Below are 16,113 nucleotides of genomic sequence, written 5' to 3'. Positions count from 1 at the left end.
CTCCAAGGCAAGTGCCGGGCAGATCACGGTGACAGCTCCTTCCCTCTCCGAGGGCAGGGACCTCGGGATGCAGCTCCTTCCCGCATCCCCTGGCACGGGTGGGGAGCAGGAGGGACACAGCACGGGAAGGGGGTGCCGGCATGTCCGGGAAGCTTGTCCCGATAGACAGAGACATTCAGCGTGTTCTCCCACGGATCGGGGGTGAGGGGGTGGGGAGCGGCTGCGTTTCCTCCTGCGCTGCTTGGGTGCACCCTGCAGCGGAGCAGCCACTGATCCGTTAGAGCATCCCCTCAGCGTCTGCTCCGCTTCCCTCGCCTTCCTGGATCCCACAGCGCTCAGGCCTGGTGCTCCTCCAGGCTCTGCCCTGGTGTTTGTTTGCTGGAGTTGTAGCAGCTCTGTTTGTACTCCCTTCAGTACCACGTTTCGGTGGTTTGGATGCACAGCCGAAGATTGCTGTTGGAAGCTTTGCTGTCATGTTCAGCCTGCAGAACCGGGTGTCAAATCACAGAATCACGGGAGAAGCTCTTCCCTGTGAGGGTGCTGAGGCGCTGGCACAGGGTGCCCAGAGAAGCTGTGGCTGGCCCCCCCCCTGGACTGTTGGCAGACACAGGGGCTTGGAGCAACCTGCTCTAGTGGAAGGTGTCCCTGCCCGGGGCAGGGGTTGGAGCTGGGTGAGATTTAAGGTCCCTTCAACCCAAACCAGTCTGGGATCCTGTGAACTTTAGGGGTTGGTGCTGCAGAGGTCTCAGCCCAGCTCAACCTTCCATCCACTGCACAGGATGCTGCAGGGGGAACTGACGGCCCCAAGGGCAGGAGCTGAGGTCTCATCCTGTGTGTGCGCAGCTCAGGAGGCAGCAGGGATGTGCTGGTCTCTGTTTTGCAGGCAGGAGAGCAGGGAGGCTGCTGGCCCTGCCCGGGTGCCTGAGCCCTGGGCTCCTTCTCTGCCCCTCCTCACCACAGCAGATCTGCTCCAGGCCAACCTACCTGGGCCGTGCCCTTGTGCACCGGCTTTCACACAAGATGAGATAAGAAACCATGGGATTTTGATACAGAAATTGAAACCAAGGGAGCCAGAAGGGCTGATATTCTCCTTAAATGAAGGGTCAAGACATGTTGTTGTTTCAGTCCTGACGCCTGACGCAGATTGTGCACAGAAAGTCTGGATCTGAACGGGGAATACATTGCTGCTGTGTGGGGCGGAGGTGGCACACTGCTTTGTGCTGGGAGCCTCGGCCTCTGAGAGTTCATCGCACACATTTTGGTGGTGTATTTTGCTGCTAAAATGTATTTCCTGGCCTGTTCTTTAACCAGCTGATCGGTTTTGGCACAAGCAAAGGCAGAGGGTGTGGAGGGTCTGAGCAGGAGCTGCCCAGCACTGGAGTGGTGCCTTGGAGGGGTGCGTGGAGCCGGGGTGGTGGCTCTGCACAGTGTGTGTGTCACAGGGTGCGTTCTCCTCCCCCTTCCCTGGGGCTGTTACACTCATAATACAGCAGTATTTGTTTTATTGTGCCCCCGAGGAGGGGATTTTGTCACTGATTTCAGTAGGAACAGGATCCTAAGTTTAATTATGTTGCAGTAGCAAACTGTTGTCAAGGGGAAAATACGGTCTTGGACGTTGTGTGCATGTTCTTTATGGCCATGTAAATATGTTTTAATTCTTTCCTAACTACAACCTGATGCAGGGCAGTGCTGAGGTCAGCTCCTGAGTCTCATCCAGTGCCTGCAGGGCTCCTTTCTGTCAAACCAAAATGGGCTGAAACTACCTGCAAGCTGTGTTCACATTCACATTCTCCTCTCCATCATGGAGCCCCATGGCCCAAAAGTGCAATGTGCATCCAACCTACACTTGGGTCCAACATGTGAGATTTCAGTATGAATGTTTTTAAACACTGTGCTGAGCACTGACACTTGTTTGACTCTGGATGGGGAACTCTGAGGTGTTGTTGGTGCTGGTTGGAGGCCAAAAAAGCAACTGATCGCAACTGATCCAACCCGACTGCCGCTGGGATGCTCCTGTGCTGCTGGGCAGCACCAGGGAGTTGTACCGTGATGGTTTATCTGTGGGTGATTTAATTGAGTACAAGTTTAAAAACTTATGTAGAGACACGTTAGCTCCGTAATGCATGCTCGGTGAGAGCTGGGATTAAGCTGAGGTGTCACCAGAAGCAAGGACAATGTCACCAACCTCCTCATCACATCGTGGTTAGACTGGGAGGCTCCACAGCCCTATTTATAGACCATAATATAGCAGAATATTACCCTGCATGGGCTTCATGGACTGAGAGTCAGCAGGGTCAGAGGGGTGAGCATCCGTCCATGCACATCAGCTGAGCTTCACCATAGTGCGTGAGGAGCAGAACTCGGAGTGAAATGATCCTCTGATGGAAGCAACGGGGAGGCTGCAGAGGGAGGAGCTCCTCCATGAGCTCTGTGTGCAGTTAGTTACCGGAGAACTCCTGACTATGTAGTGAGAATGCTTTAAAGAAGTGAAGCAGTGTGAAAGTTTAATTATACATCCAGAGCTGTGTAGAAATGATAGTTAACTGTGAGGAATGAAGCTCGATTTTACTAATTATATGTGGCTGAAAATAGACTGAAATTGCAGCCAGCTTTACTACAAGCCTCTTAAAAAACCCTCCAAACAAACAGTCTCTCCCCAAACAAACAGTCTCCCCCCAAACAACAACAGCCCCTGTGAACTACAAAGGCCGTATAATTTTAATGCAATGTATTTTATTTCTTTTAGCATCCTTCCACAGCCCAAATATGTAAAAGTCGGAAGAGACTGGGGAAGCCAGGATCCCAGACCAAGCTCCCTTCTAGGGCTGCTGTAGGTGCTACACTAGGTAGTTAAAACAGTTCTCTACCCCATCCTGCTCCACTGATTCCAGCAGTCACCTCAGAGGGTTGGTGTTGCAGGATGTCATGGAGGCTCCATCACTAACCACATGCCAGCCCCGGGAATGCTCTGGATCCTCATTTGTAAAGGGTTTGTGTGATGTATATCAAAGCAAGGGTTGCAGAGTGAAACGGTCCTGCTCTGGACAAACCTGGGAGGCATCCGCAGCCAAACCTGGTATGCTGCTGCTCTGGTTGCTGAAGCAAGGGGACCTCTAGCAGAGTTGGTGTTACACCTTCTAAGGTTACTGTCACAGGTTGCATTGGGGTTGAATGCTGCTGGGTCTGCCACTGTCACCCTGCACCTCCTGGCTCTGCTTTTGTCCCCAGTTGATTTTGGCTTGTGGTGGTTTGAGCCCAGGGCAGCAGAACAGTGGGGAGCTGCTGCTGGGGTCTGTGGTGTGTGATACACAGTGGAACATATATCTTCTGCTGGAAGCTCCATGTAACTGTCCTCTGCCAGTGCCACACAGGGCAGCTTCTTGTTCTTGTGTGAACAAGTAAATGAAACATCCTTTTTTCCTACATAATATCAGTCATTTTCTAACTACTTGTCTGATGGCTTTTCACAAAATCACAGGTCCCCAGTCCTTTATTACCTGGTCACAGCAATTATGTTTCCTTTAGACAAATATGAATGTCATAATGAATACCTACCACTCGTCTCTCTCCAAGGTTATAATGCTTTTCAGCTTATCTCCCATCTCCTGCTGTTACGATCTAGTGTCTTATTTACCTAGCTGCATACACAACAGATGTCCTCAGTGATAACTTGGTCTTTCCTTCTAAATCTCTGTTTGCAGGATATGTCAAATTGTATTTTTAAACACAGATTATCTTGTACTTTCCCATACTGTTGCTTAGTTACCTATTTCTCTAGTTTGAATTTATTGTTTTATTTTGTCTTCCTTTTTCTTGCTTTATATTCCCCTCTCATCTTGCTTGACCTAAATAATCCTGCTATCAGCAGATTTGTATATCTTACACTTTACTGCTTTTTCACAGGTCTCCAGCAGAACATCACACACTGCCAAGCCCAGCTCTGGTCCTTGGAGCTCACAGCCATGAATCTCCTCATTTTAGCAGTAATTTCTCCTCTGTTTCTATCCCCCATCCCTGACTAGAGTTTCTCACACATCATGTCACTACATCTCCTTAAGCAGTTAATGACACAGGCGTCCAAGCCTTCAGCTGTACTCTGTGAAGCTGAGATTCAGATGTACCTTCTCACATCCTTTGCACAGTTAGGTGCAAGGTCTCACTGAGGACATGTCTGCTACCCAAACACTGCTCATGGTTCAGGCTGGGAAGTCCTTTGCTGCTGGTGAGTAGGTGCCTGTGCAGGTGGCCACAGGCGCTTCGGTGTGGCAGCTGAGGCATGGGCTGCTCCTGTGGCTTTGGTGATCCGTGTGTGTTTGCACAGTTGTACATATTTTTTGTTAAAACATTAATACACTCGGGTTATCCAGGAGTGGAGCAGCCACAGCTATTGCTGGTCTGTGCTGGAAGGGACCTTAAAGCTCCTCCAGCTCCACCCCCTGCCACGGGCAGGGACACCTTCCACTAGAGCAGGTTGCTCCTAGCCACTGTGTCCAACCTGGCCTTGAACACTGCCAGGGATGGGGCAGCCACAGCTTCTCTGGGCACCCTGTGCCAGCGCCTCAGCACCCGCACAGGGAAGAACTTCTTGTATCTAATCCAAATCTACTTTTGTAGATTTAGAATGAGGGACTCAGCCACAGAAGCAAACTCCTGCAAGTAAATTGTAGTGACCCAATAGAGAGCACGAGCAGAAGCAGCTGCTGAGGTTCCCCTTTTTCCCATTTACGTATGCCGAGGTTGTCCTAGTTTTGTCCCTGAGCAGAACCAGCAAACTGACCCGAGCCTCAGCTCTGTTGACGTGTTCTGATGCCAGTGCTGGTGTGCTCCCAGGAGCGCCTGGGCCTTCAGGACCTCATGCCTGGGGAGCAGCAAACATCAGGAGAGCTTTCAGAGCTGCTGCTCAGCTCTAGTGAGCCACAGGAGACTCCTGTGCCAGAACTTCTGCTGTTGGGGGGGGTTATGGGCTTTTTACAGTGATTTGTGTATTGGTCTGTAGGTGGCTTTTCTAGGTGGGTGGAGGCCACATGGTGCTATTGGGGATGTAATCCTCTGTGAGTGTTTGTCATTCTTGGTGGCAGGAGGCTCTATTGGTTTAACTTCTAACAACTCTCTCATCACATACACGCTTGGTTTGGGTGGTCCATCTTCTGAGCTGCTCATCCCGATGATTTTTATAGTTAAAAAACTATTCCAATTGTGTTCATCTTCAATGCGATGCTTATAACATGGAGTGTAGCATTAGGGGGGGCAATTTATGTTATGCTTGTAAATAACTGGAATTGTATCTTTGATATGCTCATGTGCACAAACTGAATGAGGCTTCCCATCAGCCTGTTTTCTGGTTGTTGGTCTTGTTAAAAGAAGTTATAGAGCTTTTGTGTTGGAAATAAGCTTTTCCTGGAGGAATGGATCCTCTGAGTGTTAAAGTGAGGTTGAAACATCCTTACCCTCTTATTCTCTTCAAAGCATGAAATGTTTCAGAGCAGGTTTGGTTTTGCCATGGTGCATGGAAGTCCGAAACCCTCTTACTGAGCTGGTCTGTGAAACTACAGAGAAATGGGTGTCTGTGTGCCAAGCAAATTGACTGCAGCATCTCAAATCAAATCAGCTTTGAAAGATCAGATTATAGCTTAAAAATTCCCAGCCACGCACATCTGGTTAATGCAGAGGCACCTACTGAGGGGATCACCTTGGCAAGGTCGGCAGGAGCTGCGTGGCCTCAGCATGGCAGGACCTGGTTTGTGCCATGGCACACAGGCATTTCTCACCCCTCACTCTGCTTCCCTCTGTGCCTTCAGCATTTGCCTTCCGACTTGTTGCTGTGCCTCTCCTTAGAGAAGCGTGAGCTTTGTCATTGCAGGGTTCATGAGGGGTATTTGTTTCTGTTTCGCTATCTGGGAGCACATTCTGCTTTAGGATGTATTCAGTCATCTTCAGAGGCTGGGCTGCTTTGGCTTTAAAATCTTTTTTCAAACAGATCTTTTCTTTATAGTTGAAAATATATGTACTTAACCAGATAGAACTGGAGTATTTTTCCCTTTCTGTGTAAATACTGAGTATTCCAATAGTTAAGATGTGCTGGTTCATAGAATCATAGAATCCCAGACCTTAGAGCTCACCCAGCTCCAACCCCTGCCGCAGGCAGGGACACCTTCCACTAGAGCAGGTTGCTCCAAGCCCCTGTGTCCAACCTGGCCTTGAACACTGCCAGGGATGGGGAATTTTCAGTTTAACCTTTAGTTTCTCCTTAGAGGAACACAAGGATAGTCAATCTTTTCCGAGTTATGTCAGCAAAATGCCAAGCTAGCCATTCAGAATCAGAAATGCCCTTGAAGATATAAAGGGCAGAAAGAGCCATTTCTGAAATGAGAGGCAAAACTGCAATAAGTAATAGCAGCAGGAAGTGCAGGCAGCATGACTCTGCTTCACAGCACAAGTGTCAGTGAGGTCCTTCTCTATGGACCTCAGTGCTCAGGCTGTGGTTTACAGGAGCACATCTCAGTTCTGCTCTCCGAGCTGACAGCCCATCATCCTGAGCATGTTTTGGCTAATCAGGATGGGCTCTCTATGTACCAGAAGCAAATGCAAGGAAATAGAGTATCAAAGGGCGGTGAATTCCCTTGTGTTTGGTACAGCCATGGCTTCCACATGCAACATTCTTTCAGGGTGGCAATGTTTTGACATGCCTCTGGAAAATAACTAATCTTCGTATTATAAGGACTAAATATGGTATTTAAGAATTTATAGGCTGCTTTTCTTCAAAGCACTGACCAGCTCCTCTCTGCTCATTCTCCAGGACTGCTTCTCGGCTTTTTCCTAACATTCCAGCTGCACCTGCCCTGGCGATGAGCCGCTGCAGGGAGGCCCCTCTGACCTGTGCCCATGTGCAGCTCAGGCGTGTCATCCCCTGCCCCTAGGAGCTGGAAGAGATTCCCTGGGAAAGAGCAGCCACCCCTCAAGCTGCCCCAGGGCAGGTTTAGCTGGAGCTGAGGAACAATTCCTTGCCCAGAGGGTGCTCAGGCATTGGAACAGGCTGCCCAGGGCAGGGCTGGAGTCACCGTCCCTGCAAGTGTTCACAGCCCGGGTAGCCGAGGCCTCAGTGCCAGGGGTTAGTGTTGGCCTTGGCAGGGCTGGGATAAAGGTTGGGCTGGATGAGCTTGAAGGGCTTTTCCAACTGGTTGATTCTGTGATTCCTATCCCGGTGGAATCAAGGGAAGAGCCTGGTGTCGGTGAGGATGTGAGGTGACACGTCTGTGGCTGACTGCACCACTCTTCTCCAGCACCCCTGTTCACAGAATCCAAGTCTGGTTTGTGTTGGAAAGGACCTTAAAGCTCCTTCAGCTCCAACCCCTGCCACGGGCCGGGATTGCTGCCCGCTAAACCTTAAACCCCGGTTTTTTTTTCACGGGCAGGGACACCTTCCACTAGAGCATGAAACCTGGGAAAACGTAACCAAACACTGAGGTGTGCAGTGGTTCACGCTGACAGTGCTCCTGTGTCCCTAGGGTACTAGTTGGTACATCCAGTAGCAATTCTGATGTTTACAGACAAAACAAACAAAGGTTTCTGTTAATTTGTAGCCAAGTGACAGGCAAAACACAGCAATATTTACAAATCTGTGCAATTTTTGTTTGTTTCTTTTTCTCACTGTGTCCATTAGTAACTTTTAACAGAGACATTGCAAGGACAGGTTGGACACAGGGGCTCGGAGCAACCTGCTCTAGTGGAAGGGGTCCCTGCCCATGGCAGGGGTTGGAGCTGGATAAGCTTTAAGGCCCTTTCCAACCCAGGCTGTGGGGTGTTTCTGGCTGTCATCAGACCTTAGCCTGGCTTCGGGGGTGACTCCTGGCCCATCCCATGTGTAAGAAAGATCATTCTCAGTGGGACCCCAGCTATTGTGTAAGTTCACACTCAGTAAATTCACTGCTGTAGCTGCCTCAGGGCCTTGGGAAGCCCCAGGTCTACAGGATGACCTCCTGTTCCTGAAGATGGTGCTACTGCACCCTAGAACTGCTGCTCTGACTCACAAACCCCTTGTCTTTGTAACTAAAACTGGCCACAGCAACACTCTACTTTTGTCTTTTGTATAAGGGTACAACTTCAACCCTGTGTGTGTGTCTCTGCAGCTCTCTCCTTTCAGAAGAAAAAATCTCCCACTGTTAACTTGTCTCCCAGTTTGCCATGAGAGATTGCACAGGTACATGGATGGACACCAGTAATGAACCAGCACTGCTCTGGCTGGGTCCTGTGGAGCTCAGGTGTATTGAATTGCCAGCTTCCTTCTGAAAGGGATCTGAGCCTGACTTCATAACCCCCAGAGCACAGCATCATTTCTAGAACTGTTCTGTATTTTCCTTCCACACGCTCTGATGTTATAATCTGATAGAAACTCGTGTACCTAAAATAACTCCAGCTAATTGTGTGCAATACATAGGCATGACCATTAGTTCATTATGGTTTTCCCATCCTGGTTCCAGTTCTCACATGGAGTATTCATCTAGTGCTGCCCTCTCTAGATGTCCAGCAGCCTGTTGTCTGATACTGAGCACTAAATCAGAAGTGCTGGTGATGTGATATTTGACCAGCTTCTGTTTCTGAACTCATTTGTCACCTCCAAATTGATCTCTCTTGGCTTTATCTTCTCCAGCAGTGTTCTTGCCAGGACCTTGACCAGTGGCACATTGTCTCTTCAGTTACTGCAATGCAAAAGGTCTCCCTCTCACTGGAATTTTTATCTAAAGCTCTCCTGGTCTTCCCCAGGGTCCATCTCCCTGCCTGAGATAACACTGGAGGGCTCACACTTGATTCCATGAGGTTTTGGACATCCAGCCCCTGCCCCGGCCTGTCCTTCTCAAGCAGATGTTAGTGGGAGAGGAATGGTGTTGATCCCCGCGCTGCTGCTGCCGGTGGGTACTGCTGCCCAGCCCCGGGTATTGTAGATACTCATTTATCATCACAGTAGATCTCCAACGAGTCTGTTGAGTTGCTCATGGGTTTGCTTTCTTTATAAATCAGTTACAGATAAAGGGACCTGCTCACTATTAACTAAATGGGCAGAGCTAGGCTGAAATTAGGAGAGGAGTCTCAGCAACTGTTAAGAAAAGGTTGTTTAAACTGGGTTATTTAGTAATGAAAAATAAGGTTTGAAAGAGCTTGATGGCACCTTACAACTTGCAACTGTTTTCATTTGGGAGATTAATTGACTTTCCATTCAAACTCTTTTCTGTTGCTGTTAAATCCCAGAATCCCAACCTGGTTTGTGTGGGAAGGGACCTTAAAGCTCCTCCAGCTCCAACCCCTGCCACGGGCAGGGACACCTTCCGCTAGAGCAGGTTGCTCCAAGCCCCTGTGTCCAACCTGGCCTTGAACACTGCCAGGGATGGGGCAGCCACAGCTTCTCTGGGCACCCTGTGCCAGTGCCTCAGCACCCTCACAGTGATGTGAATTTTTGCCTTCATTTAGACCAGTAGCACACATCTACTGAGAAATAAAGCAAACTGTCAAGTAGAAATGCCTGTTTTGGATAACCAGACCAAAGACAGGTTCCTCCTCCCAGCAGTGTGTCTCCACGCTGCCCAGTCCCTAAAGCTGGGCTGGATGAGGATGAGTCACTCTGAAATCAGTGTTAATTCTGAACTCTCACCAGCAGTGCTTGTGTTGCCACACTGGAGTCTGCTATTTTGAAGCTCATTTATGAATTGATTAAATCCAACAACTGAAAATCTTTCATAGCAGTGTTCAGTTAAATGCTGCCTTCTCTCCCATCCAGCTGTGTTGCGTGTTGGTGCAGAAGATGGGTGGGGAGGTAGCGTTAAACAGTTATTATGGGATGTTAATAACATGCTTTCAATGTTTCCATAAAGTGCTTTTGGATCATACGGTGCCATCTGTGTTCCAGCTGATTGTGGGTAATTACACAGGCATGGATTCCTTGGGAAATGGATGACATTACCCAAACGGTTTGTTTGCCATCAGCATAATGGAATGACACAATATTAACAGAGGGAATTAAGTCTGAAGTGCATTCCTCACTAATAATCCTCAAATCAGTGGAATTATTCACTGGAGCTGCTCTGGTTTAACTGAGAACTCGGATAGGTGTCCTACTGTAATGTTATTGCAATAACTCCAGTGGATTCTTGAACCTTAAGTGTTGTGGAGTGTCTGAGAAAGAAGCAAAAAATAGCTTTCTAAGTAGCAGCCACTGTTTCTGATTAATTATTTCACTCTCTGCTCTTGAGAGATGTGAAAGAGCTTAATGGGTGTCCTGCTTTGAGATGCACACGTTGAGATCTAGCAGCAGTTCTGTCTTCCAGCTCGGAAATTCCATATATCTCCTCCCTTTCACTATAAACCATTGACTATTCACATAATTGACACCCAGCTGTGCTCTGCATTTAAAAACCCAACTAACTGTGTAAAACTTGTGATGAAAAATCAGTGGATGGGATGTAAATACGTGTGTGTGATGCAGCCAGTCACCTCTGTAGCAGGAGCCTACATACACTGTGTCTATAGCTCACAGGGTGCAGCATTTTGCTTGTAACCATGGTCCACCCAGCAAAGAGTTAAAGCTCACCATGTCTAAGGATTAATCTTTGAGGAGAAATTCAGGTCAGTCAGGATTTGACATGTGTCTGTTAAAGCTGTTGTTGGAATTGATCTAATCCCAAGCAAAACTTTGGCTAGACTTCATCTGCAGAGACTCGATACTGCGCGCTGAGGCTTGGGGAGGGGTGTTACTGATTCAATTCAGATATTATTTCATCAAAGAGCAGTTTCAGAACTTATTTCTCACTGGAAAACATTGGCTGGATGTTTTTTTTCCCTTATGGAAGCAGATCTGCTCTGAACCAGCCAACTGTTGGTAAAGGAGTGTGTTCACTTTGCAGTGTGGGCAGCCCACGAGGGGTGCGCTGGCATATGGTAGTGCAGGGTGTTCTGCTTAGAGTGGGGATCTCCACACATGACAACATTTCCCAGTGAGTGTGTCACTTGACTGAAAGTAGGGCCCCAGACACAAGTCTGTAACATCCTTAGTGAGTGTCCTGCGTGCCCCGGCTTTGCTTACACCAGTAGCTCCGCCTGGGTTTGGTGGGAAGTGTTGTTCTGAACCCAGAATGTTCTCAGCAAAAGCGTGGTCAGGACAGATGGATGTGCTCCTTTGGAACCAGGTTGAGTTACCCACACCTGGGTTTGTTAAGAAAAAACAAAGTGGTTTATCAAATTAGTCTCAATTTAATCATGGTCTAAAACAGAAACCAGCAGCTTTCACAAGGCTGTATCATACATTTGAAATGTTCAGAGTTTGTAGGAATAGTGTTCTGCTGCAGTGATGTTCTGGTTAAACTATTGGCACCCTGGGCAGGGTTTTATTCATTTATTTTTCAGTGCAGCGAAACATTGATTTCAGAAGCTGTCACCTAGAAAACACATTTCCCAGTTAGCCTGGATGGCTGATTGCAAGTCAGGAGGCACAACGCGAGGAGCCCTCCTCAAGGCAGCTCATGCTGCGTTATTGATGCTGGTTTCAATATCAAACGTACATAATATATTCTCTGAGTTACAACAATCTGAAGACCTTTCTGCTCAAGTAGGATGAGGTGTCTTAGAGATGCCCCTTCTATATAACTCATTGGAAAAAAGAAAAAGAGACAAAGAAGGTAATACTCCAGAGGCAGGGTGCCTGCTTTGTAGGAGGTGGCTTCCCTGAGTGCCTCACTTTGAAGACTGGCCTTTGTCCCCCCGTGCCCAGATGGGTTTTCCATGTGCAGACATGCACCAGCAGACACCACTGTCCCTTTCATGAGTGCAAGCGACCACTTTCATAGTTCCCAACAATGCTGCTTGTCCCATGGCATGGACAGAAGCTTGTGGCTGTCACTGGGGAGCTGCCTTACTCTGCCCAGCCTCATTTCCCATTATTATCCCTGGGAACAACAACCCAGCACAAGCCAAATGGAGGAATGACCCCAAAGTGGGTATATCCCTTTGTAGTGTGCAGAACACTGAGTGCAGGAAGAGCCTCTGTGTCTATCACCGGTTCTGAGGATAAAACCATGCTTTGGGGGTTTTCCTTACAATCCAAACAGCAGCCTGAGAATTCCCTACTCTCCAGTGTGTGTCCAGGGACCTGATGACTCCCCACTGTTCCCAACCACTGCGCTTCTCCTTGTGTGCCTCTGATAACACTTTTGCCTTTTGGTTTACTTGTATCAGTCCCTTAGTTTTGTTTTCTGTAAGCAAAGAAACAACAATTCTTGTAGCCCTTTGTCAAAAATAATCCTTCTGCTTGAGGTTATGCTCACAAATCCCTGTCTCATTCAAATTACTTTGTCTGACATTCACATGTAAGCCGTGAAAAGCCTGTCTTGTGCTGGTGCTCAGCTTGAGTTGTGGAATAACCTGGCTCTGCCCTCTGCATCTCTCAGCAGAACACATCATTTAAGTAGCTAACTGTAATGTGCACTGCTCCATTCATTGCAGTCGGGAGAATTCAGTGCCTGTGGCCACAGTCTGCCCCATTTTTTCTCTATAAAGCAGGAGGGTTTTTTAGGCCCCCATTGTAGATCACTGATGGGTTGCATTGTCTTACACAAAGAAGCAAGAATCTTAAATGCAAAGAACATCCACTCTGGTTTGTAGGTTTTCAGGCAATATCTGTAAAATGTTATTCATTCTCTGTCTTTGACCAACCAGACACATTTCTCTTTATGGAAACTTCAAGGCTACAAAGTCAGTCATCTGGCTGAGAATTAAGGCTGTTTGTACTAACTTGGTTTGGTCAACTGATACCAGGAATTTTACATTTTCCCTTCTTTTTTCTCTAGGTCTCAGTCTCCCCACTCTGACCCAGTGTAGATTTGCAGTGACTGCTCATCCTGCTCCATTCCCTGGCTCAGCAGCTTTGCCTGCTTACTCCCAAACTCCAGCCACTTCCCCCGGATGCTCTCAGCCCTCTCCTGGCTTCGTATCCCATAGATGTATCCCATAGATGTATCCCCAAAGGCTGCTGCTTCCCTCTGCTCTTTTCTTCCCCATAAATGTAAGGTTTTGCTTTTAGAATTCAAATCAGGCTGTTCCGTTATTGCTATCATACTTGTCTTTTACTATTATATTGTTATTTTACTGTCATTATTACATTGATACTTTACTATTACTTTTTACTGTTATTTTACTATTGTTATGTATTGTTATTTTCTCACCACAGCTGCCCTGAGCTGTTAAGCCTCTTTACTCCTGCTTGAACGGGGAATAGAGCTGTTCCATGGTGGTGTTGACTGTGAGTCATGACGAATAAACCAATGCATTGAAGGTTGTCACGTCCACAAAGATCATTATCCACAATAATAAGGTCAGTATTAACAAGCTTGGAAGTATTTTCCCAAATTTGAGCGCTTTTTGGTGTATTTTTATAGTATAACTGAAACAGCTCTTTAAAGTAAGGATTTATTTTAAACTGGCAATGTAGTGCCAGTTCAAAATGAATCCCAGGACGTTTATGAGAAGCACATGTAATCTGTTCAGGGTATGGTTTTATCTCAGCAAGTCAATGTTTTCAGTGAAACATTTTGCATCAGGTTTTACATTCTCCTGTCCATTTACACATTGTTGTAAAATTCCCAATCCTCTCTGCTGTGAAACAAAACTGCGTTGTCCTTTTCCTCAGCTCTGAAGTTGGCCAAAGTCTTGTCTGAGAACTCGGTTGGAAGACAACCAAGTTCTTTTATTAAACCAACCCTTTTTAACACTGAATTTCACACTCCGCTGTTACTACAGCTTTTAGGATCATCCAGTTCTCTGAATATGACTTTGATCCTTCTCTTTGCTGATGGTGTTTCCCCATTTAGCATTTCCATGTGCTTGTTACCTGCTCCCCCAGGGCTTTCAATCAGGACTTCACTCCTGTTCATATTTCTCACAGTCTGTTTTTAAACAGACTTCTGTAGTGAGTCACCTGTGTCTGGAGCTGGGGGAATGTTTCTTTGCTGGTTATCATCTGAGTAGGAGTGAACTGGGCTGTCACTGCCATAGTCTCTTTCCTCAGACTGAAAACTTGCATGGGGTGATTATGAAGGAGCTTGGGCAGCAGCATGGGGCTTCTGCTTCCATAGTGCTTTGAGAGAGTAATGTGGTTGTAAGAGAAGATCCTCCCAAAAGGACACAAAGTGTGAAAGAAATAGGAGGAGGCCCCGGAGCTGCTGCGAGGGCTGGAGCAGCTCTGCTCTGGAGCCAGGCTGAGAGAGCTGGGCTGGGGCAGCTGGAGAAGAGAAGGCTCCTGAAGGGGACACCTTAGAGCAGCTCCAGGGCCTAAAGGGGCTCCAGGAAACCTGGAGAGGGGCTTGGGACAAGGGATGTAGGGACAGGCCAAGGGGAATGGCTTGAACCTGCCCAAGGGGAGACTGAGATGAGCTCTGAGGCAGAAGCTGTTCCCTGTGAGGGTGCTGAGGCGCTGGCACAGGGTGCCCAGAGAAGCTGTGGCTGCCCCATCCCTGGCAGTGTTCAAGGGCAGGTTGGACACAGGGGCTTGGAGCAACCTGCTCTAGTGGAAGGTGTCCTTGCCCGTGGCAGGGGTTGGAGCTGGAGGAGCTTTAAGGGCCCTTCAACCCAAACCAGGCTGGGATTTGATGGCTCTTTGTAACACTGGAGAAACCGCCACATTTTGGGAGAAAACCTCCATTCCACTACTCCAGAGCTAAACAAAGCCTCCAGCCACAGCCCAGAATTTCTTGCTGTCCTCAGGTTTCTATGAAGTTAAAGCTACTCACACTATTGATGAGCACTGAGTTAAGTACTGCTCAGAGGAAGGGTTCTCAGTGAGCTGCACCCCTCACACTGGTGTGTTCCACACAGAGTGATCCCAGGCAGGATGTTAAGGGCCTGTCTGTCTGCATCAATGTAAGGACCAAGCCAGATGCAGCAAGGACACCCAATGGTACCACCAGTCACGTTCACCTCTGTGCAGACAGCTCACGGGTCCCAGGGCTCTAATTGACTTGAGAACAAGTTAATTATTTATTTTTACATAGAACTCACAGCGACTTTTCTGAACCAGGGGCTGGACAGAGCATAAAGGTGGCACTAACAGGTTAAAAAGTGTCTTTCTCCCTGCCTTCATCTGTCTCAGATTGCAACCTCTTTGGAGTGAGTTTTGTCTTGCTCTGAGGCTCCCTGTGCCTGACAGTTGCATTAAGCCAGAATATCTTTTTTGCAAGGAAATGATTTCAATAACTCACACTCTTTCCTTTTCCTCTCAACAGTATTGATTAGAAAGGACCTCTGGGTTTCATTGATAAGATGATGTATAAATTTGGCACAGCCCCTGCAGACTTTGATGGCCATTACACATTCCCCACTGCTGCTGTTGATCCGTGGGCAAAGCCTCTGTTGGGGAGTTCTGGAATAAAAATAAATCCATGTAGCTTTTAGCACTGTACTTCATATTCTATCCTCTGCCGACAAATCCAAGGTTATTACTATAAGTTGTGTCTGTTGTGTAGTTTATGAACGTGTTGGGATTAATGGACTGCAAACTATGTTACTGTAAGAATTCTGTGAAGTTGGGCCCGCTTTTGCCTGATTTTCCACTGTTTAACAGAATGGATTTTCTCAGTTTTGTTTGCTTAGATTTGACTCAAAACCTCTTGGTATGAGTAAAACTCCTACCTTGTTCCCAGACCTGGATAAACCTGCATAGATTTTAATTGCTGGTTTGATGATGCACCTCACATCCTGTGTCAAAAGCTCCTGGTTCTGTTGGGCAATCTCTGCTTCCTTCCGTAGCTTCTGACTTGGTTTTTATTACTTCTATTATTTGCATCATGAATATCTGGAAAGTATTTGTAGGAAACCAAACATTGTTTTTCTTAAGGCTGTTTTTTTAAGAACATAGAAGTATTTTGCGCACCCTGAAAACAGCTTTCAGTTGTTGCCATCTCCAAGCCCTGATGGTGCCAGGGGATGGTGCTTGGACATCCCTCCCCAGCATCCACCTCCTCTGCGCTCTGGGAGCTCCAGTGCAAATGAGGGGCCAGAAGAGGTTTGTACTTTGTGATTTAAATGTTTTGCTCTGTAGAGATGTGATACCAAATAGTGTCACCCCTGACTGGGTCT

The sequence above is a fragment of the Nestor notabilis genome, unplaced genomic scaffold (assembly GCF_000696875.1).
Source record: "Nestor notabilis isolate BGI_N333 unplaced genomic scaffold, ASM69687v1 scaffold8581, whole genome shotgun sequence".
In the NCBI taxonomy this organism is placed as follows: Eukaryota; Metazoa; Chordata; class Aves; order Psittaciformes; family Psittacidae; genus Nestor; species Nestor notabilis.
This window is presented reverse-complemented; position numbering follows the sequence as displayed.